Here is a 21,778-nt window from a genome sequence, read left to right as displayed (position 1 = left end):
CTCAGACTATCCGAACTCCCAGGATTTCCTAAGCAGTTTGTTTCTTAAAAGTAGTTTACATTTACTGTTTCAACTTCCCACTTTCTGTTGACTTCTTGAGCCAATGTAATCTGTCCCCTACATCTCGTAGTTTTTCTCTGGCTGCCCCTTCTCAGTTTCCATCATTGATCTCTTTTCTTCTGCTCACTCTTTCAAGTATCATTGCTACCCCGGGTTCTATTCCCAACCATCTGCTCTGTCACCTTTTTCTAGGTCCATCCAAACCCACTGCTTCAATACCTATGACTCCAGCTAAGAATTCTCTCCCAAACTCCAATATAGTTAACTGCCTTGAGGTAGGAGATAAGATAGGCCCTTGGGCTGGACAGTTGGTGTTTGTCAAGCACAGTAAAACTGAAGCTCTGTTACCCCCAGACAAACCAAGGATAAAAGCTACCAGCAAAAGTGAGCTCTGTTGAAGTAAACAGATAAGATAACCACTCCTGAGTCAAGGAAAACTTCCCTGTCTGCAGTTGAGTAGGAAGGCTCCTTGGGGGTCAAAAAAGGAGAAAGCACCACCCCTTAATAAGTGTGGACACACCCCCACAGGCCTCTGAGGTAGAATCCAACTTTAGCAAAAAGTTGCACACACACGTTAGAGAAGGGCCTAGGACAGGTCAGAAGGGGAAAGGGAACAAGATAATTCGCCAAAGGTAAACAAAGACCTTGAAAGACTATCCTATGCAAGTGATTTAAATCACCTCTTTAGTGTGTTCCTCCTCATACACGTACTCTCCCAACGCGTGTTTCTGCCTTGTGTGTGCGTGTGCGCGCTCGGTCTTACTTCAGTCTTGTATCAACAAGTTTAAAATAAACAAGTGTGCTCTCCCACGTGTGGTGCTGTCTCTAACAATAAACTGTTATCTGTCTTTTTACAGTTTTGGCCTCCTTGAAACATTCTTGCTTTCACACAGAAGCAACAGTCAGGGTCATTTTGCCTCTAGACACCAACCCCTGGTGGTCTAGTGGTTTTCTAGCCTGATTTTCATCCAGGCTGCCCACGTTCAATTCTTAGGCAGGGAACTAAGATCTCTCTTCAGGACTACTCACTGATGGCTCTGTGAGTTCAGCCTCACAGACATATGTACTTGGACACTACTTTGGCACTTCAGTCCTGAGAGTTCCAACTTAAAATGCTTCAATGTCTCTACAGCTCTCAAGACCAAGTTCCAACTTTCCAACTGTAAAGCATTCAAGGACTTCTATGATTTGGCCTCTTACCTACCCCTACCCTTCTCTTCTCTATTCTTCCTCAGGTACTCTCTGCTTCTCCTATATCTAATTATTTGTTTCCCAAAGTAGACCACTTCACATCTCTGTGCCTCACACATGTTCCATGCAGAAGTCCCTCTACCCCATCCTACCCAATCCTTATTTCTTGGCTCAAGTAACTTTCTTTCAAGAAAGTTTTCCACTATCCCAAAGCCTGATTTACACAGAGCTGCTACTGCACCTTAAATATACCTCTATCTTAGCATCTGTGTACTTATTTGTTTAGACTGCTAGTCTATAAGCATCTCACAATATGTTCTTATTTAGCAAACAAGAGATTAATAAATATTTGTTATATGCCAGCACAAACCAAAAAGTCAATTTAGTTCTTTAAAATATGGGACTTACCATTTCAGTAGCTGGACTACTCAGGTCCATAATACAGGGCATCTCTTTCCCATGAATAAAATATCTAGGAAAATAAATTTGAAATCAGAAGGGTGGTTAAGATTCAGAATGAATATTCTTTGCCCAAAACTCCTTCTCCCCTACTCCAGCAGGGGCCTAATTTCTGCTAACAGACCCTGGGCCATATAAGTAAGCACATCACATGATTTAGGCTGAACTAGGCATATACCTCATCCCCTCAGCTGCAGGAATTGGTCAAGGGACAGGCAAGTGACCAAATCTATCTAGAGCCTCTGACGGGAGGCGCTAAGTAGGTAAGTCTGTGCTCAGGAACCAGGTCCCAGCATGTGGAGAAGCATACCGCAGTAGGAGAGATGGTGCCAGAGTCACAGATGATAAGCACAGGAAGAACTGGGAATTCCCTGAGAGTCCACTGGTTAGGACTCTGCGCTTTCACTGCCAACTCCGACCCTGGCCGGGAAACTAAGATCTGCATCTTTATATGTAAAGATATAGTTAATTAAAGCTGTAAAAGGACCTACATAGTATGCCTTTCCTACTTAGAAAACTTGCATCTGTCAGATATGTCTTTCTCTTCCCTGCTAGATAAACCCCAATATTACTATTTAATTCGCTTTGAATACACTCTTCGCAAACCACGTCTCTTTTCTTTCGTGGCTGCAGCATGTGGGATCTTAGTTCAAAGATCTGGGACCAACCCATGCCCCTTGCAGTGGAAGGGAGAAGTCTTAGCCACTGGAAAGCCAGGGAATTCCTCACGTCATGGTTTAAGGTAGGCAATTTACTTCTTTCTTTTGTTACACTCTAACCAGGACATGGTGAGATGACAATGAGCAATTTCAAGGAGAATGTAGAATGCTAAGGAAAGTAGAGGACTGGCTTCCCAGGAGAGGCATCACCTTTATGGGGACCTGAAAGCTAAGTATGTGTTAACAAAACCAAAGGGGAGGGAAGCAGGGAGCAAGGGAAGGCATTCCAGACAGAGGACAGCTTCTGTACTCAAGCCTAGATTGAACAAACTTGGCATCTTGAGAGAGAAATGAAGTAACTGAATATGACTAGCATATTGAGGGCAAAAGGAAAAAGTGACAGAGGATGAAGAAGTTAACAGATGCCAGGTCATGATCCTGAAAGCCAAATTAAGAAGTTCAGAGTTTATCCTGAAGGCAATGAAAAGCCACACACACACAAAAGGTTTTGAGCTGAGGAGTCAAGGGTTTAAATGTGTTAGATTACTCCAGCTACAGTGGGATAAAGTGGATGATGGGAAGGCAAGACTGGAAGCAGGGATAACCACTTAGGAGGCTACTGTGGCAATCCAGGTAAGAGATGATGCTAACTAATGAGTAGGATGGTAGCCTGGGAATGGAAAAAAGATACGGATTCAAGAGATATTAAGGAGACGGGACTTCCCTGGCAGTTCAGTAGTTAAGACTCCAAGCTGCCACTGCAGGGAACATGAAGGTCAGGGAATGAAGATCCTGTAGGCCTTACAATGTGGCCAAAAAAAAAGGAGAGATACTAAGGAGCAAGAATCCAACAGTTCTCAGTGATCTATTAGAAAATGAAAAGAAGGAAAGAAACAGCCCAGGTTTCTGCCAAGCACTGTTAGCAGTGCCTACTATTTACCAAATTCTTACCACATATGCATTATCTCATAATCTTCCCCTAGGAAGAAGAGGTAGGTTGTTTCATATTTTTGGTTTGAGGCTGGGAAAGGGAAGGTTGATAATAACTATAGTTTGGGATATGCTCAGTCTGAGTCACCTGTGAGAGAATACAAATGAACGTGTTATGAAGGTAGATAATAACCCGAGTCAATTTACCAAGAAACAGTTCTGGGTTGGAGATGTAAAAATTATCAACATACAGATAGTAACTGGGAGAAATATTTTTTTAAGAGCAAAATATCTTCTTTAACTCTGAACTTCTACTGCTGGGGGCTTGGGTTCAATTACTGGTTGGGAAACTAAGATCCCACATGTCATGCAGCAAGGTCAAAAAAAAGAAAAGAAAAAAAATCTCCTTTATTCATGCCAATATTTATTTAATACCTACACAACTATAGCTTTGGAACTAGAATTAAAGGAAAAAAACTGAGTAAAATTCAGTGAAACTCACAATTACTATAGGGAGGAGGTAGCTCCATATAGCAGTAAGTGGACAGTGGAAATACTATGTTAAACGTTCAGAGATAATATGATGAGTATGTGATTATCTCTGCTGGGGGAAGAAAGCAAAGCAAACTTTACAACATATACCACCTAAATTTTGAAGTAGGTCAGCAGAGAGTTTAAGGTGGGTAAGGCAGGGAGAACAGTGAAGACACTACAACCAGAAGAAACAAATTCGAAGACAAAAGAAAAAAATTTTTTTAAAGACAGCCCGCTACAGAACAGAAAAATTAAATATTATTCATGTCAGTCCCAAGCTAATTCTTAAATTTAATAAGTAGAGCGAACATATTTTTAAAAAATTTCAAGGACACATGGAGGAAGTTCATTCTACTAAATACTGTATCATGTTAAAGTAACATTGTAAGATTAAATGATACAGCTACAAAAATCCAATAAAAGATAGAAGGATCGTTATTAAAAGTTAAGAGTCCAGATATAATCCTAATGACATTTGGTTTACTCATTGTCTGGCATGGTAAATATATATTTTAAAAAATTCAATCTCTTCTTTAATTCCTAATAAAACTACCACTACAGGCATTTAATCTGCTAAAATCCAATGTTTGATCTGACAAACTGAAATTCTTCTCAAGACTTACAATGTGAGTTTGCATATAAAAAGCTGAATAGAAGAAAGGCAAAGATGGTAGCTCTTTTCTAAAATTCACATTGACTTATAAATGGTTACTGCTTTGCATATCAAAAGATGCATAGCCATAGATAATCATGAAGAAAAGGGAGATTTTAAGAGAAAATCCTCACATAGTATTTTTTTAAAATGCCCCTTCACTGATACTATTTAGCCTCTATTATGTACAGATACTATGCCTACTTCAATAAAGAGAAAACATTCCATAACTTAAGCCCACTTTTTCTATGAAGTCCAGTATTTAGTGCTCTTTACTACCCCCTTCAAAGCAGCTAAAGTCAACAGGTGCACAAACTGACATTCGTTAAGTTGTAAACGCTAATTTGTCCCGTGTTTTGTTTTACGTTAGTCTTTTCATGAACTAAAGTGTAGTATTCTTATAGAAAAGCAGCCATTTCTTTCCTATTCTTTTCACCCTCTCCATCACTGTAGCCCCCACACCCCGCCGTCCTGGCACAGCCACTTGAATAATAAAGCTCTGGCAAAGGAACAAAAAAAATGTTTATTTAATTTCTGACCTTGTAAAACGGGCAAAGTAAGAAAATTGAACCACGCTTATTATCAAAACACAAACACATGACGTTTACATTTCTTAACGCTTTTTAAGAATTCTTTCATTGAAAACTGAAAGGTGAGGGTTAAAATGAGTTACAAGGGAGAACCAGGCGTTTGAGAGAAAAACAATGGAAATAATAAAAACAGAATGAAAAGGCTGCTAAGATAAAAAAAAAAAATTTTTTTTAAGAGGGGGGCGAGAGGCAGCTGCAAATCAGTCACTGTTTTCTGAGAAGCCAGGTTCATCTCCAAGATTTTCTTCTCTGAGCTCAACCAATCCCCACCTTTTCTGAGTTATCCAGTCTCCAGGCAAGCAGCGCTTCTTGATTGGCTTAAAGATGCCGAGTAGAAAAACCAGCCAATCCTGTCATGAAGTCAGAGCTGTGCTATGGAGACATTACAACCACTGCATGGCGAGAATGTGTACAAACCTGTCCGTGCCACAAATATCAGATCCTGGTTCTAAAGACTGTTGCAGAAAAGAAGATTTTTCCAAGCCAACACTGAGCGTGATCTGGCATTTACATTTTTTTTAAATTACTCTATCTCTCTTTCTGAGAGAGAGAGAGAAAATAAAAATAAAAATACCACGTTTTAACCAAAAGAGCTTAAGGAATAAACTGCCCCATGCCGGATGACTTACTCTACCGAAGACGGATTTTCAAAGGGACCTCTCTAGAGCGTCCGGATCACAGCGGGGCTCAAGGAGGGAGTCTGTGAGGATCAAAGTTGCCGTGGGGGAGGGTGGTATGGACGATGATCAAAGAGACACAGATACCAGTAACCGGGAATGCCTCCCCACAGTACCCAAAATCGGAACGTGCGGAGAGGCTGTGTTTGGATTTGAAGTGAGTAAATAAAAAGGCTGTGCTAGGGCTACGTGCTCCGGAGGGTGGCCCCAAGTTCCAAGAAGGTTCCGCCTGGGAAAGCTGAAGGAGCTCGGAGGGCCGCCAGGTCAAGTCCCAGCGGGAACTGACGGGGAAGCCCCGGGGGGCGAGAGGGGTGTGTCACGGGCCCGGAGGCCCGCCTGGGACTGCGAGGCCAGGAAAGCGGCCACTGCTTCCGCCTTCGCCCGACCCCGGGCGGCGAGCCAGGGCCCGCCTCTCACCGACGCCTCACTTCCCCTCCGTCCGGGCGACCGGGCCCGCGGGCCGGACGGGAGACGGCCGCGCCGGACCTCCACGTCCGGGGGTCGGGGTCTCGGTCGCAGCGCCTCACGCCGCTGCCTCAGGCCCTCCGCTCGGGCTGGGGGCCCCCCGGGATCCCATTCTTCCCCTCAGCCCAGCCCCGCCGCTCCGCCTCCCACCCGCCGCCCTTACCTGCTCCAGAAGCAGGCGGAGGGCGTCGAGGCCGGGGCCGCGTCGTCGAGTGTGCGACGCGGCGCCGCGGGGCCGCAGCCCTTTCCCGCCGCCACCACAGCGCTCTCCGGCGCGGCGCAGGGCTGGCGAGCGCGACGGCCGCCCGGGGGGGAGACGCGCGGCGGGCGCCTGGCGGGGCGACACTGCCGCTCTCCGTCCGGCCGCGGAAGAGCAGCCTCACAGCAGCCAGCCGCGAGAGGGCGGGTGGGCGGCCGAATGGGGAGGGGTCTCGGCGTGCAGGGAAGGGCTGCCACGTCGCCCAGGTGGATTGCCGCTCCCCGCCTCCCCCGCCCCCGCCGGCTTCGGGCCGCGACCTCTGGTCCGTCCCCGGGCTCAGCTGGGGCGCGTGGGCCCGCCCCGCCTTGCCGGCCCCGGTGACCCCGGCCCCAGGCTCCCGCCTCTCCGTCTCCCCTCAGTGAGCGGGTCCCGGCCCGGCGCGCTCTGCCGCATCGGGCCCGCCCTCCCCCGCCTCGAGCGAAAGCCTGACGTGTTTCCCCCTTCCCCCTGTCGTGGGGTCACACGGAGGAGCAAGCCCTTTGCAATGTGTCGGGTTTTCGAGGAAGGCGGGAGTCGTTGTGAGCTAGTGAACGGAGCGATAGGGGCCTGAAATGTCTGCGGAAATAAACTTCGCGATAACCACAGCCGTGCCTGAGCCTCTTTCCCTCTCTCCCAGTTCCCCCAAAGCAAAACCAGAAAACGCAAGGTTGTACTGGCAGGTGGCGGGTCCCGGCGGCAAGTTGAGAACGACCGCGAGGCGGACCAGGCGGCCTCGGCGTAGCCCTAACTGGGCAGTTGCCTCTGGGCGAGCGAGGCCACGGCGGCGGCTGGCGCGCGAACCCCGCCTCCGCGCGCGCCGCGCCGTCCGCGGGAGGTTTCCGGGCGCGCGGCCCGCCGCCCCTCTGCGCGCTCGGGAGGCGGACGCGGCGTGGCCGCTGTGGAGCCGGGAGACAAAGAGGTCGGCGGCGGCCGCGGCAGGGACGGAGGTCTGCCTCGTACCAACCGGCGCGGCCCCTGTGCCTTCTGAACGAGCTGACAGAAGCACAAAAAAAAACGCCTGTTGGCAACGTAGGAGCGCAGGCGCTGACCTTTGCCCTGCTTAGAGCGTCAGTTTTCAGGTGCCGAGAAAAAGCAACGAGGTTTTCTTCGCTCTTGCCATCACTGTGTTGTTAGACCGTCACCCAAGCCTGCTCCATTTTTTTTTCCCTCCTAAATTCTACCTTCCTTGGGTTCCTGCTTCTGTGTTCTATCGTGAAATGTCCAGTGTTTTCAGGTACACGAACTTTCCCCCCTTCTTTTCTGGTAGGGCTGATTGTGGTTATATTCGTTTTTTGCCCCTCCCTCTGTTCCCCTCCCTTTGAAATTACTTTTTGTTCCGTCATCAGTGTTTTTCGTAGAGAAACGAAATAGTCCCCTGACAGACATGGAAGAGACAGTCTGTCGGTGTTGTTATAGTAAACTGCTTTAAACTGAATGGAAATGTGGGGGGAAACGTAAGTGAATTTTTTTATCTTCATTTAGGTCTACTTGGAACACTTAACTCACGAAAACATTCTAGGGGGCTTTTTTTAGAACCTCGAAATAGTTAAGCAGAGATCTCGAGATGGTCAATTTTCTAATGAAACCAACCACACTGGGAAGGAGGATTTTTTTACTCCCCTTTGTGTGATTTTTGTATTTTTGAAAAGTTTCCTTGAGCCCCTGTTTAGAAATTACAATGCAAATACCTCTATTAATGCTTTTATTAATTTCGAAACACAAAAATGTTAACAAAGTGCCCCAAATCGCAAGATCTACATAACCTTAACATTATGTTGCCTAACAGCCATTAAAAGAGAGTAGTAACAGTGTTATAATGCCACTTGAGGAATGAAAGAATCCTAGTAATTATAAACTTCAAACAAATCTAGAAAGTTAATTTTGTTCATATGAAATATGTTCAGCACGATACTAAAAACTGGCATTTAAATTCTTGATTTTTCCTTTGATCATTGTTAAGGATTTATCACATTCTTAGGTCTGAACAATAAGAAGTAAAGTATTCTTAACACTGGAAAATATATTTCAAGCCAGCAATACATCACCCAGGAAGAAAGGGGTGGGGGTGGGGGAGTGTTTGCTTAGTATATCAATGGAAGAAAAACATAAATAAAAGTTCTGAAAATCAGACTCTAATAAGGAACAAAGCAATCTTTACTCAACATTCACAATGCTAGCCTTCCTTTGTGAATATTTATAAAGATTCCCTCCTTCCTTATTGGTTTAAATTCTAAGCCAATAGGAAAAGTACAACACATCTTTTAAAGAGTGAGACATAAGCATTAGGTTAAAACATTGGATAAACGGATTGTTTATCATGCTATTCTCATTTCAGATCATGTATCTTTTAATTTTAAAGAAGAAATTTAAGAATCTTTGAATTATTGAGTATCTTGATGTAACTTAAATAGCAAGGTGCTACTCCTGGTCACATTCTGCTCTCTGTAATCTTCCTGTTGGTTTTGTTACAATATTTAATTCTCTAAAATGCCAGGTGAATATGAAGAATGGCAAAGTGCTACTGCTTAACCTTTTAAATAAATAAGATGAACCCTGGCATTTCTTTAGATGAAAGACTGGCCTTTAAGGAAATAATAAAATTTACATTTTTTTAATTTCTCAAATTTTTATAATAAAATTTTTAATTTATTATAAACAAATATTTTATATTTATCTAAAGCATCTTTGGTCTGTTTAATGGCTAAATTCTAAGCATGCTAATGTTTAGAACTTAAGTGTGAGTTCTTCTCAGTCACAAATAATCAATGCCACCTTTGCATTTTTATGCTTTGAATTTGGGAGCATTCTACTTAATTATAACTATTTGCATATTTATGGTCTTCCCTGGTGGCTCAGATGGTAAAGAATCCGCCTGCAATGTGAGAGACCTGGGTTCGATCCCTGGGTCAGGAAAATTCCCTGGAGGAGGGCTCGGCAACCCGCTCCAGTATACTTGCCTGGAGAATCGCCCTGGCAGGCTACAGTCCATGGGGTCGCAAAGAGTCAGACACGACCAAGCAACTAGCCACAACACAGCACAGCATATTTATAATCTCCCTTAGTAGGTCATCAATCTCTTGAAGATAGGTTCTGTTTCCCATTCAGCCTTGTATTCCTCATTACCAAACTCAGACCCTCATACAGAGCACCTCTTGGACATTTGATGAGTAAAAGAATGAGCATTACTCCATGGCACAGCGTATGGCAAATCAAAAGAAAGTCGGTCTCAGGATTTTTTTTTTTTCCTTTTTTATGTAATGGCTGACAAATACTTGTTTTCATTCTCAGTTAAACAGAATAACACTTTGCAAGAATTTCACTAACAAGTAAAAACCAACGTATGCTGGAACTCCTGTGTTTTTCCGTTTTAAATCTGATAGAAACTGGATAGTGAGTTATATTGCCATTATCTAAAGTAAATAATATCAATGGGCTTATCGTTATAAAAAAGTTGCTTTACCACACTAAACAGGAGCTACAAGTTCTGTGACCTTGGGAAAATTACATTAAACCCTCTAAAACTCAGTTTTCACATCTGTCAAATACATTCACTCATATCTATTTTATGATTAGTTAAAATAATGAAAGCATGTAAAAGTAAAAGCTCAAAAGATGAATAGTTATTACTTGCAGGTATTAGTGGATTCAATCATGAAAAGAAGTAATTTTCTTTGTGCAATTACTTATGTACAAAAAGGCAGGCATAAAGTGCTGCTTTAAAAATAGTGAGGAAACACATCTTAAAGGAAGGAATAAAATACTAAGAACTAAGGAGATAACTTTTAAGAACTGAAATTTGCAAAGAGAATAGATCTTAAGTGTTCTCAGCACACACACACAACTATGAGAAGTAAAGGGATGTATTAATTGTGATAACACATTTCGCAGTGTACATACACCTATATCAAATTATGTTGTACACTTTCTGTACAATTTGCCAGTCATACTATACCTCAAGCTATAGTAAGCCGGGAGGTAAGGAGGGTGGGGCAGAAATCAATCTCTGTTGAAAAAATAATAACCGACAAACAGAAAAACCAAATCCCTTAGTGTAGCTTCCAAATCCTGCCCTCCTACAGAAATGGGCTTCAAGACCTCGAGCCTAGATCCACTGACGGATGCTCTCAAGAACTGGACCTTTGCTTTACCTAACTTCTCCATAAGTGGATGGCCAGAGTACCAGTCAGGCGGTCTCCAGACTTACCAGGGGAAGGTAGAAAAGGAATTGGCAAAAGAGAATATTAAAAAAAAAAATAAAACACCTAAAGAGAACAAGAACTACAGAATAGATGGCAAAGGTAGCTTACTTGTGCCTGGGATAATCCTTCTGTAAATGTGATGGTAACCACAGTTACTGTGGCTTTGTGAGTAATTTTCATAGGAAGCCATGCTTCAGTCCAGAAGCGTATTGTGGTAGCTCTAGCTTTGTGTAACTGAAATTTCATATCATTTACCAGTAAGGAAATGTTACATCCTATAATCATACCTGTTGACATCTTTCTGTCAGTTGCATTACTTTTCCACTTGTGACAATCACACGCATCCTACTTCCAATGATGTTGAGTCATTGGGTAACCTCGTCATTCATTTTCACTTCTGGGCTTCCCAGGTGGCTCCATGGTAAAGAATCTGCCTGCAGTGTTGGTGCAGAAGACATGGGTTTGATCCCTGGGTGGGGAAGATCCCCTGGGGGAGGACATGGCAACTCACTCCAGAATTCTTGCCCAGAGAATCCCATGGACAGAGGAGCCTGATGGGTTATGATCCATGTGGTCACAATGAGTCGGACACGACTGAGGACTGAGCACACCTGCACATTCTTTACAAATCTAGTTTAAATGTCTTTTCTCCTGTGGTTTTCCAAGGCACCTCAAATATAATGAACTACTTCTTCCTCTAAGACCATAGCAATTTGTATATATCTCTCTTTTACAGTCCCAGTGATGACTGTTGGTATACATCTTCATCAAAACTGTAAACTGTTTTCCTCTAGATAAGAAATAACTCCAGTGACTAGAAAATGTCCTCTATACATTGAAATATATAGACCCCATTTTAGCGTACCTCCTAGCTCACAATTTCCCCTTTAGCTTTACCTGCCTCCATTCCATAGGGTGGACTTCAGGGTATTAAAAAATGACTTCACTTCCCTGGCCATAGTTAATAAGCCAGGGGTGGGTGTCTTAATCTAAGAGCCCCTTCCTGGAAAATTTTTGGATTGAGACAAAATCAAAAATTAGCATTAGTAAAATCAAAAGGAAAATGTTGAATAAAAATAGCACAATTCCTATCAGAGACAAAGGACTGTTTCCTCTAATATACAAACACTTAGAAATCAATTTTAAAAAGACCAACAACCCAACAGAAAAAAAAAAAAAACTGGGTAAAGCATAAAGAAGGCTCCTAAAAATATATATATGTATATGTATTATATACTACGCTGCTGCTGCTGCTGCTAAGTCGCTTCAGTCATGTCCGACTCTGTGCGACCCCATAGACGGCAGCCCACCAGGCTCCTCTGTCCCTGGGATTCTCCAGGCAAGAACACTGGAGATTATGTACTATATGCACATTATAAACATACTTCTGGTTTTCTACTGCAGCATTAAATTCCAAATTTTGGAATTCTATAAAAGAATGATGGCATTCTCTGAGTGCTGATTCTGTACAATCTCCAGGATAAATTGCTCAGTGAAAAAAGTTTGTGTATGCTATACTGCCATCATAAAAAAATGGGGATAAGAGAATAGATAGGCAGATTTTATCACATATACATAAAATTTCTCTGGGAGGAGATGGAGTAGACTTGAGAAAGGGAACTGAGCAGCCGGAGGGAAGAGGCTGGAAAGAGTTTTCACTGTACCTCTTTTGAACCAAAAGAATCTATTTGCTATTCAAGAAAGTAAGTTGGAGTAAGATATTTGGGATCCTAGAGAGATGCAGTTTCTTTGTGCAACTAAGCCAGTGTGGGATTAACTCAGGAGTTGAGGGCAACTACATTCTGCATGAAGCCTGGGGAGCAAAGGAAGCTGACCTAGAAGACTAAAGCGGATAAGCAGACAAGAGGGACTGGATATGCAGAGAACAGGGATTGGAGAGAAAATATTGTCTGGGCTCGAAACAGTTTGGTTCTAGTATTTCCTGGAGCCAGCTGCATCCCTCCACTCGGTTTCTGTTAAAACATTCCTATATTCCTTTTTTTTCTTCCAGTTTTATTGAGATATAATTGTATACATTTAAAGTGTACAGCATAATGACTTGCATCATGAAATGATTACCACAGTAAATATAACAGACATTCATCACCTCCTATAGATACAAAATAAAAGAAAAAAATATTTTTGCTTTGTGATGAGAATTTAGGATTTGCTTTCGTACCAACTATTATATGTAACATACACCAATGTTAATTATTATATTAATCATGTTGTACATCATATCCGTTGTATTTATCTTACAACTAGAAATCTGTGCCTTTTGACGGCCTTCATCCAGTTCTTCCTTCCTCCAACCCCTGCTTTTGGTAACCGCAAATTAGATCTTATTTTCTATGAGTTTGTTTGTTTAAGTATAATTGACATATGTGTGTGTGTGTCTGACTCTTTGCGACCCCATGGACTGTGGCCCGCCAGGCTCCTCTGTCCATGAGATTTTCCAGGCAAGACTACCGGAGTGGGTTGCCATTTCCTACTCCAGGGGATCTTCCTGACCCAGAGATAGAACCTGAGTTTCCTGCATTGGCAGGCAAATTCTTTATCACTAGTGACACCTGGGAAGCCCCATAATTGACTTAATAATAGTGTTAGTTCCCGGTACACAACATAGTGGTATGATATTTCTTTACATTACAAAATGCTCACCAGAGTAATTCTAGTTACCGTCGATCAGCACACAAAGATACTGCAGTAGTGAGTGTATTCCCCATACTTAAATTTTATCTCCGTGACTGACTTATTTTTACCTGGAAGTTTGTATCTCTTAATGTCCCTCACCTATTTCACTTACCCCCCGACCCCCATCCTCCATCCCTCAGACAATCACCTATTGCTCTCTGTATCGATGAGTTTCTGTTTTGTTGTATTTGTTAATTTGTTTTGTTTTTTGGATTCCACATATAAGTGAAGTCATATCTAACTTTCCGCACTTAGCGTAATACCCTCAAGGCCCATCCACATTGCAGGAAATGATAAGATTTCACTTTTCTTTCTGGGTAACATTCCATTGTATGTATACAAACACATGTAGTGTATCCAGTCATCTATCCGTGAATACTTAGGTTGCTTCCATACTTGACTATTGTGAATAATGCTGCAGTTAACATAGGGGTGATGCATTTTCTTGAATTAGGATTTTTGTTTTCTTTGGCAAAATATCCAGAAGTGTGTAATTGCTGGATCATGTGATAGTTCTATTTTTAATTTTTTGAGGAACCTCCATACTGTGTTCCATGATGGCTGCACCAGTTTACATTCCCAAGTACCCTTTTCTTCACATTCTTGCCAATATTTGTTATTTGTTCTTTTTGATAATAGCCATTCTGACAGGTGTGAGGTGATGTCTCACTGTGGTTTTGACTTGCATTTCCCTGATGATTAGTGATGTTGAGCATCTTTTCATGTACCTGCTGGTCATCTGTCTTCGGGAAAATGTCTTCTCGGGTCCTCTGCCCATTTTTTAATCAGGTTGTTTGGTTTTTTGATGTTGAGTTTTATGAACTCTTTGAATATTGTGTATATTAACCCCTTATCAGATATACTGTTTACAAATGACTTCTCCCATTCAGTAGCTGACCTTTTCTTCTTGTTGATAGTTCCCTTCAATGTGCAAAGACTTTTTAGTTTGATATAGTCCCACTTGTTTATTTTTGCTTTTGTTTCCCTTCCCTGAGAAGGCAGATACAAAAAAATATTTGTAAGATGATGTCAAAGATCATGTTGCATATGTTTTCTTCTGGGAATCTTATGGTTTCAGGTGTTAAATTTAAGTATTTAATCCATTTTGAGGTTTTTTTTTTAATGTGGTGTGATAAAGCAAATCATTTTTATTATTTTGCAAGTAGCTGTCCCATTTTCCCAACACCATTTACTAAAGAAGTTGTCATTTCCCCATTATATATTCTTGTGTCTTTTGTCATAGATGAATTAATCATCTAAGTGTGGGCTCATTTCTGGGCTCTCTGATTCTGTTCCACTGATCTATGCATCTGTTTTTGTGCTAGTATACTGTTGACTATGCTATGTTTGTTTACTATATATTTATAGTTTGAAATCAGGGAATGTGATACCTTCAACTTTCCTATATTCTTATAATAAATCTCCTTTTTTTGTCCTAAGCTAACCTAAGTTGTTTTCTGACCCAAAGAGTTTAATTATCAAAGTGGCATCGAAAAGAGTTTAACTATCATAGTAGGTTTTCTGTAAATTCTTGTTAAAATGAAATGTGAAGTTCTTTATAATGAAATCCATCTGGGCTCTCAAAGTTTATACTGTTTTCTTTAAATCTCTCAAATTTAAAGAGGATAAGTGAACAAGTTCAGGGACATTCTGAAAGACCTTCACCCTAAGCTAAGGTGGTGTTTGCTGATGGAAAATATAAACTAGGCATGAAGCCAAGTAACACATTCAACCTGCTAGACTTTCCTCTCGGTTCCCTGCCTGAGAACTGAGACGTCTCAGTTAGTGTTTCTTGATAGCCTGCCTGAAAGATAAGTTCTTAACTTTTTCTAGTTAGGATGGAGTTTGAAGATTGTGGAACATTTTTATTGGTTTAGTTTAGGCTGATTTATATTTTGATAGAAAAGGGACTGGGGAACAGGGCAAGAGCTTCAATCCTATGGTGAAGAGACATGGGTGTCATTATTTGAGCACATTCAAATACGAGTTTCCAAGATTTAGGGCTAGTTAATACATCGACACTTACCCTTTCAGAAAGCAGCGCCCATTTCTTTGTTCATGTTTTCAAATCTACAGATAGAACTATCATTTTACTATTTATTTTATATCATTCTTCCTAGTACTGCGAAACTAGGAAATACTTCAGAAAATTCATAGAAGGCCCAGAATGCATTTATAGAGCAACTCCTAGAGTTCGACAACTTGCAAATGAGGCTAAATATAGTTTATCTGAGCATGGTGTCATAATGCACATTCCAGGGATGGCAGCATAGAAGCTTCACAGATGTTTTTGTACCTTTTGTATAGGGTAAATTTAAACAGGATGATGAAATTATCTCTCATGTAAAATGTCAAAATAATTACATATAAATACTAAGATGTAGAAGAGCACAGTTTATTTCCATCATTAAAATCCCATTGAAAAGTTAAATACTATTATTTAACTACCAGGAGCTATTCTTTATTCTTTCTCAATATTTCTTGAGAATTTATTATCTGAGATATTGTAAAAGTATAAGACACGGGCCCTGTCCTTAAGGAGTTTTGTTGTGATTTTTGCCGAGGTAAGACATACAGGTATAAAGCATCATCACTGTCATTTTCCACTAAGAGGAGTAGGATGATGACATGGAAAATAATATGGGCTTACTTTATTTTTTATTATTAAAGAGCAACTTTGAAAGTCTGCAGTTGAAACCACCACAGGAATTGAAGGTTGTGATCCCAAGCATCTTGGTTCCTCACCCCATCCTGTCCCCAGTGTGACTCGCAGGGGGCATCCCCAGACTGACACATGGATGGCCGTCTGTAAACATCTACTGGCAATATGGGCTTTTAAACTTGGTTCCCATTCTCAGTTCTGCCATGTCATTAATATATGAGCTCTACAAGGACATTTAACTCTCCCAACCTCAGTTTCCTCAATTAGTAAAGTGAGGATAAGGATGATAACCTTAGAGGACCATTTTAAGAATGAAATTAGACAATATGAATGAAAATAGTTAAGTAAATGCTTAATATGTATCAGGTACTTGATAACTATTAGTTTATTCTTTAACTGAACTTGAAAGGATTATCTATTTTTCTCACTTTGATCCATTTATAATAAGCTTCAGTGAATTTTAAAATTGAAGTTAACATAAATGAAAATTTAAACAATTTTTAAACCAAAAAAGGAAGAAAAATTTTAATATAAATAAATTTTTGAAAATAAAATTGTAGTTAGCTAAAAACTTCAGTCATTTTGAGAACCAAAACTCTAATCACTTTCAAACTTAAAGCAATATCTAGAGTTTTAATCAAGTAAACTAGAGAAGGAAAAATAAATAAATATCATTATTTTCCTAGAAAAAACATTATCATTCCTAGGAAAAGGTTGTCATTCCAACTTCCTCTCTGAATGTAATATCACCTCACATAAGTGACTTTTCCATGTATAAAATAGTTCCAGAGTTTACTTGGGGTTCCATACAGAATATATGCGAGTATTTCAAACTATACCCTATATTGGACATTTGTTCATGTAATTTCTCATTATTTGCTTTGATGGATAGCTCAAAAAGCCTGTTCCAAATCAGGATAATTTGTAGGATGATGTCAATGAGTTTCTTCATTTTCTTTTGACTGATTCCAAAATATAGAAGAATTTGATTTGCATAGAACATAGAAATGGGAAGTTAAGTAACAGTAATTTCTCAGAAACTGACCAACATTGATCGGAGTAACCCTGCTCAGTACACAAATTTCCCAGTCTGCTTTCACTTAATTCAATAAATATATATTCCTGTGATTGATGTTGGAGTCTTCAGGGAGCTCAGTAAATATCATTGCTCTCCTCTGTCTAAATTGAGGATAAAAGTCAAGTGTAAGGTAGATGAGGGATCAAATATCTCCCTGAGCTGATAAGGACCAACTGCAGGCTGCAGCTCATGAGAACCAAACCGACCTGTCACTCGAACCCCTCAGTTAGATAGAATTCCCTACTCTGTTGCACAGACAGCCCAGGACTACAAAGGGTCTTGCATGGCATTTCTCCCTTTATGGCTACCTTCTATCATTAAAAAAAAAAAAAATTAAAGCCATATTTTATGACTGCAGTTCAGTTCAGTCACTCAGTTGTGTCCGACTTTGTGACCCCATGAACCGCAGGCCAGGCCTCCCTGTCCAGCACCAACTCCCAGAGTTTACCCAAACTCATGTCCATTGAGTCGGTGATGCCATCCAACCATCTCATCCTCTGTTGTCCCCTTCTCCTCCTGCCCTCAATCTTTCCCAACATCCGGGTCTTTTCAAATGAGTTAGCTCTTGGCAACAGGTGGCCAAAATATTGGAGTTCCAGCTTCAGCATCAGTCCTTCCAGTGAACACCCAGGACTGATTTCCTTTAGGATGGACTGGTTGGATCTCCTTGCAGTCCAAGGGACTGCACTGATGTAGATAAAAATATATTAATACTATGTATTCAAACATTTTCATTGGCTTACAAGTTCGTTTTTTTCCTTCTCATTTTAAATTGAATCAAAGCATTTTCAGGGCCCCTGAAACTATCCTGACTCCTGGACACTGGGCCCTCTGTGCCTAATGGAGAAATTAGCCCTGGGAAGCACACTGGATGAAGTAAATCTTAAATCCTGGAAGAAGCATGTACTCTCTGAGCAGCCTTACTTTCAGGAGAGAAGACAAGAAATCAGGCAACCATGCTTCAGTCATTCTTCCTGAATTTACCCATGAGATGTTACTTTCTCCACTCCTGGATGGGTAAAGGAATAAGAAGCTAGGAGTTACACCTTTCTCAGTTCAGTTCATATAAAAGGCAATATTGGTAGAGAAAAGCAGACCTCTCTTAGAAAGCATTTTCTTACTACTGAAATGATTATGTTCACTTACTATAATTTGATAATCCTGGCCTGTATGATTACCCATCTCGGACTTTCCTAGTGGCCCAGTGGTTAAAAGTTCACCTGCTGGGGTTGGATCCCTGGTCTGGGAAGATTCTACATGCCTCCAGCCAGCTAGTGGTCCACAAGTACCGAGCCCTCACACCTAGACCCTGATCTCCACCACACGAGAAGCCGCTGCAGAGAGAAGTCTTCGCACTGGTATGAAGAGTAGCCTCCCACCACCACCGAAACTAGAGAAAGCCGGAGCACAGCAATGAAGACCCAGTGCAGCCAAAAATAAATATGTTTCTTAAAGTAAAAACTAGAAGATTACCCATCTAATTCTTCTTGCTCCAGATTTCATTTTACCCGGAAACTTTCTGATTTTAACTATGTGTGCATGCATGCTAAGTTGCTTCAGTAATGCCCGACACTTTGCGACCCTCTGGACTGCAGCCCACCAGGCTCCTCTTTCCGTGGGATTCTCTAGGCAAGAATTCTGGAGTGGGTTGCCATGCCCTCCTCCAGGGGATCTTGCCCACCCAAGGATTGAACCTGCATCTTCTACATTGGCAGGAGGGTTCTTTATGACAAGCGCCACCTGAGAAGACCAATTATAGCTATATGGCCTCCCATATTTTCCTACCAAGAAAGAGTGTATCAAGCAGCTGATAAGGCATACAACCTGCTCTCTGGTTACAGTTATCATTGTAAATTAAAGCATCCTGGTTTACATATTATTCTCACAAGAAGTTTGTTGGCATGAGAATTCATGGATTTAACTCATTCATTTAACTGACTTGACTGTGTTATGTTATTGAACTAGAAAAGTTGAGGTTCAAAATCTGAACCATTGGGAATTCCCTGGCAGTCCAGTGGTTAGGACTCCGAGCTTCAACTGCAGGGCACACAGTTTCCATCCCTGCTCAGAAAACTAAGATCCCTCATGCCTCTCGACGTGGCCAAAAAAATCTGAATCATTGATGGTTTAATCTAAGGCAACCCTAGAGGACTCCACCTCAGTAGTCAGCAAGTTTTTGTTAGCTGCAGTTCAATTTCCCCATTCTCTAATCACAACATCCTTCACACTACTAATAATTGTGTATTCTTAAATTATAATAAATGGGGGGCGGAGGAAGAAATACTCTGGCAAATTTTTCCACAAATATTGTTTTCCTCTAGTTCTATCCAATGTCATGGGATTAAGAATGTTTGCTTTTCTTCATGGCTTATAATTAGGGGGAAATTATTACTAGTTCTGTGTAGAAGAAATCATATTCTTTACAACAAATCATCCACAGGAAATTTTCATTTGGTCTTAACCACCTCCGTGGCCAGACAAGATGTCAACCTGGATAAAGAAAGAACTGGTGACACAACAAAATTTATAATGGAATATGTCAGCAGTTATATTTCTCTCATTAAACATATACTGAGAGCCAGTGATGTGCCAGTCAATATGTGCCTAATATAACCGGAGGCTGCAAAGGATTATCTAGCTGCATGTCCAGGAAGAAAAGGAAAAGATTTTTGTGAATATATATTAGTTTCTGACTCAAGGACTGGGATTATTGTCCCCATTTTCACAGGAAATGGAGGCACAGAGAGAAGTAATTTTCCTAAGCTCATATCTAGAAATTGTGATATAATCATGATGCAATCATGACTGAAACCTAAGCCTGTTCAGTTCACTAAATATATGAGTCATTACTCTGTGGCAGGCCTTGTGATGGGGATAGGGGCTTTCCTGGTGGCTCAGCGGGTAAAGAATCTGCCTGCAATGCAAGAGACACAGGTTCAATCCCTGGACTGGAAAAATCCCCTAGAGGAGGGCACAGCAGCCCACTCCAGTATTCTTGCCTGGAGAATCCCATGGACAGAGGAGCCTAGCGGGTTACAGTCTGTGGGGTCGCAGAGTCCCACAAGAGTGAAGCAGCTGAGCTTGCATGCACACACGCAAGCAGGTGATGGGTATTGAGGATACAGCAGTGGTCTTCCCTTGAAGAACTCCATCAGCTTCCTGCCAATGGGCCAGTGAACCTACCTACATGGCCACTCATGCTTCCTGCCAGCCCTACTGGTTCCATGGGAACAGCGTAGCGTTACCTCCTAAGGCTCCTTTTCCCCTTGTTTTCTAGACCCCACCACTCATCATTATTTATTTTTTAACTTTTTGGTTTGAAATAGTTTGGGACTTACAGAAAAATTGCAAAAATAGAACAGAGTTCATATGTACCCTTCATCCAAGCTTCCTCCAGTATTAACAATCTAAATAACCATAGTTCAATGAACAAAACTGGACATTAACGCTGCTACAGTACTGTTAACTAAACTGTGTAGACGTGTGCTCAGTCGTTCAGCGTGTCCAGCTCCTCTGCAAGTCCACACTGTAGCCCGCCAGGCTCCTCTGTTGATGGGATTCTCCAGGCAAGAATACTAGAGTGGGTAGCCATTCCCTTCTCCAGGGGATCTTCCCGACCAGGAGTCGAACCTGGGTCTCCTGCATTGTAGGCAGATTCTTTCCTGTCTGAGCCACCAGGGCGGGGGTTTCTCTGATATTTTCTAATAATTAAAGTTGTGCATTTTGAGCAAAAATACCACATAGATGGGGTTCCCTGGTGGCTCAACCGTAAAGAATCCGCCTGCAATGCAGGAGACCCAGGTTCCATCCCTGGGACGGAAGATCCCCTAGAGAAGGAAATGGCAACCCACTGCAGTATTCTTGCCTGGGAAATCCCATGGACACAGGAAGCTTGCGGGCTACAGTCCATGGGGTCACAAAGAGTTGTACACAACTTAGTGGTTTAACAACACCACCACATAGGCCATAGTATGTTCTCAACACCTATCAGAAGATGCATGATATCAGTACATCTTATTACTGGTGCTGTTAATCTTGATCACTTGGTTAAGTTGATATCTACCAGGTAGTAAAAATTACCATTTTCTTTCCTTTATATTGATAAATATCTTGAGCAAGTTACTTTGAGACTATGCAAAAATTCTGTCTTTCCTCAGACTTTCACCATCTGACTTTACCGACTATCGGTGGATCTTGCCTGCAACAATTACTGTTGTATTTGTCTAATATAGATTGGCTGTTTCCCTCATTCATTCTACACCTATTAAGTGAAATTTTTCTGCAAGGAATAGTTGTTCCTTCTTTCTAATTTATCTAATTATATTTATGTCAATATGAACTCATGGATATTTATTTTACTTTATGGGTTATAACTCAATGTTATCATTATTTATTTTGTTTCTCAAGTTATTCAAGTTACTTTTGTCATTGGGTGCTCCTTCAGGCTAGTTTCTCTGTCCTTTTGATGTGTCCACTTCCTTTTTCAAGCACTCCCTTATTTTCTGGATAAGCACTCCCTTATTATCTTATCCCAAGATACCCCAGACTCATCCTGCACCAGCCCTAGAATTAAGCACTTCCCCGAGGAGCCCCAGGTTCCTGTTATTAAAGAATGTTACTTAGGAATTCATCTGGATGCTAGATGTGCTCATTGCTACTGGATATTATTGCTCCTAGGCCCTTCTAATAA

At 41.5% G+C, this 21,778-nt stretch overlaps 1 protein-coding gene across 2 annotated transcripts in view; it reads right to left on the bottom strand.

Moving 5' to 3' along the window:
• The window catches only part of N4BP2 (NEDD4 binding protein 2), a 70,157-nt gene extending 63,673 nt beyond the window's left edge, over positions 1–6,484 (bottom strand). For both annotated transcript variants that reach the window (XM_061164597.1, XM_061164599.1), the window contains exons 1-2: positions 6,381–6,484; positions 1,660–1,723 (exon numbers count right to left, since the gene is read on the bottom strand). The gene's annotated coding sequence lies outside the window, so the exon portion shown is untranslated. The remainder of the gene's footprint in view (positions 1–1,659; positions 1,724–6,380) is intronic.
• Positions 6,485–21,778: the final 15,294 nt, after the last annotated feature.

The sequence above is a fragment of the Dama dama genome, chromosome 17, assembly GCF_033118175.1.
Source record: "Dama dama isolate Ldn47 chromosome 17, ASM3311817v1, whole genome shotgun sequence".
Lineage (NCBI taxonomy): Eukaryota > Metazoa > Chordata > Mammalia > Artiodactyla > Cervidae > Dama > Dama dama.
Note: the sequence above shows the minus strand (reverse complement) of the source record. Positions and strands in the feature narration are given on the sequence as shown.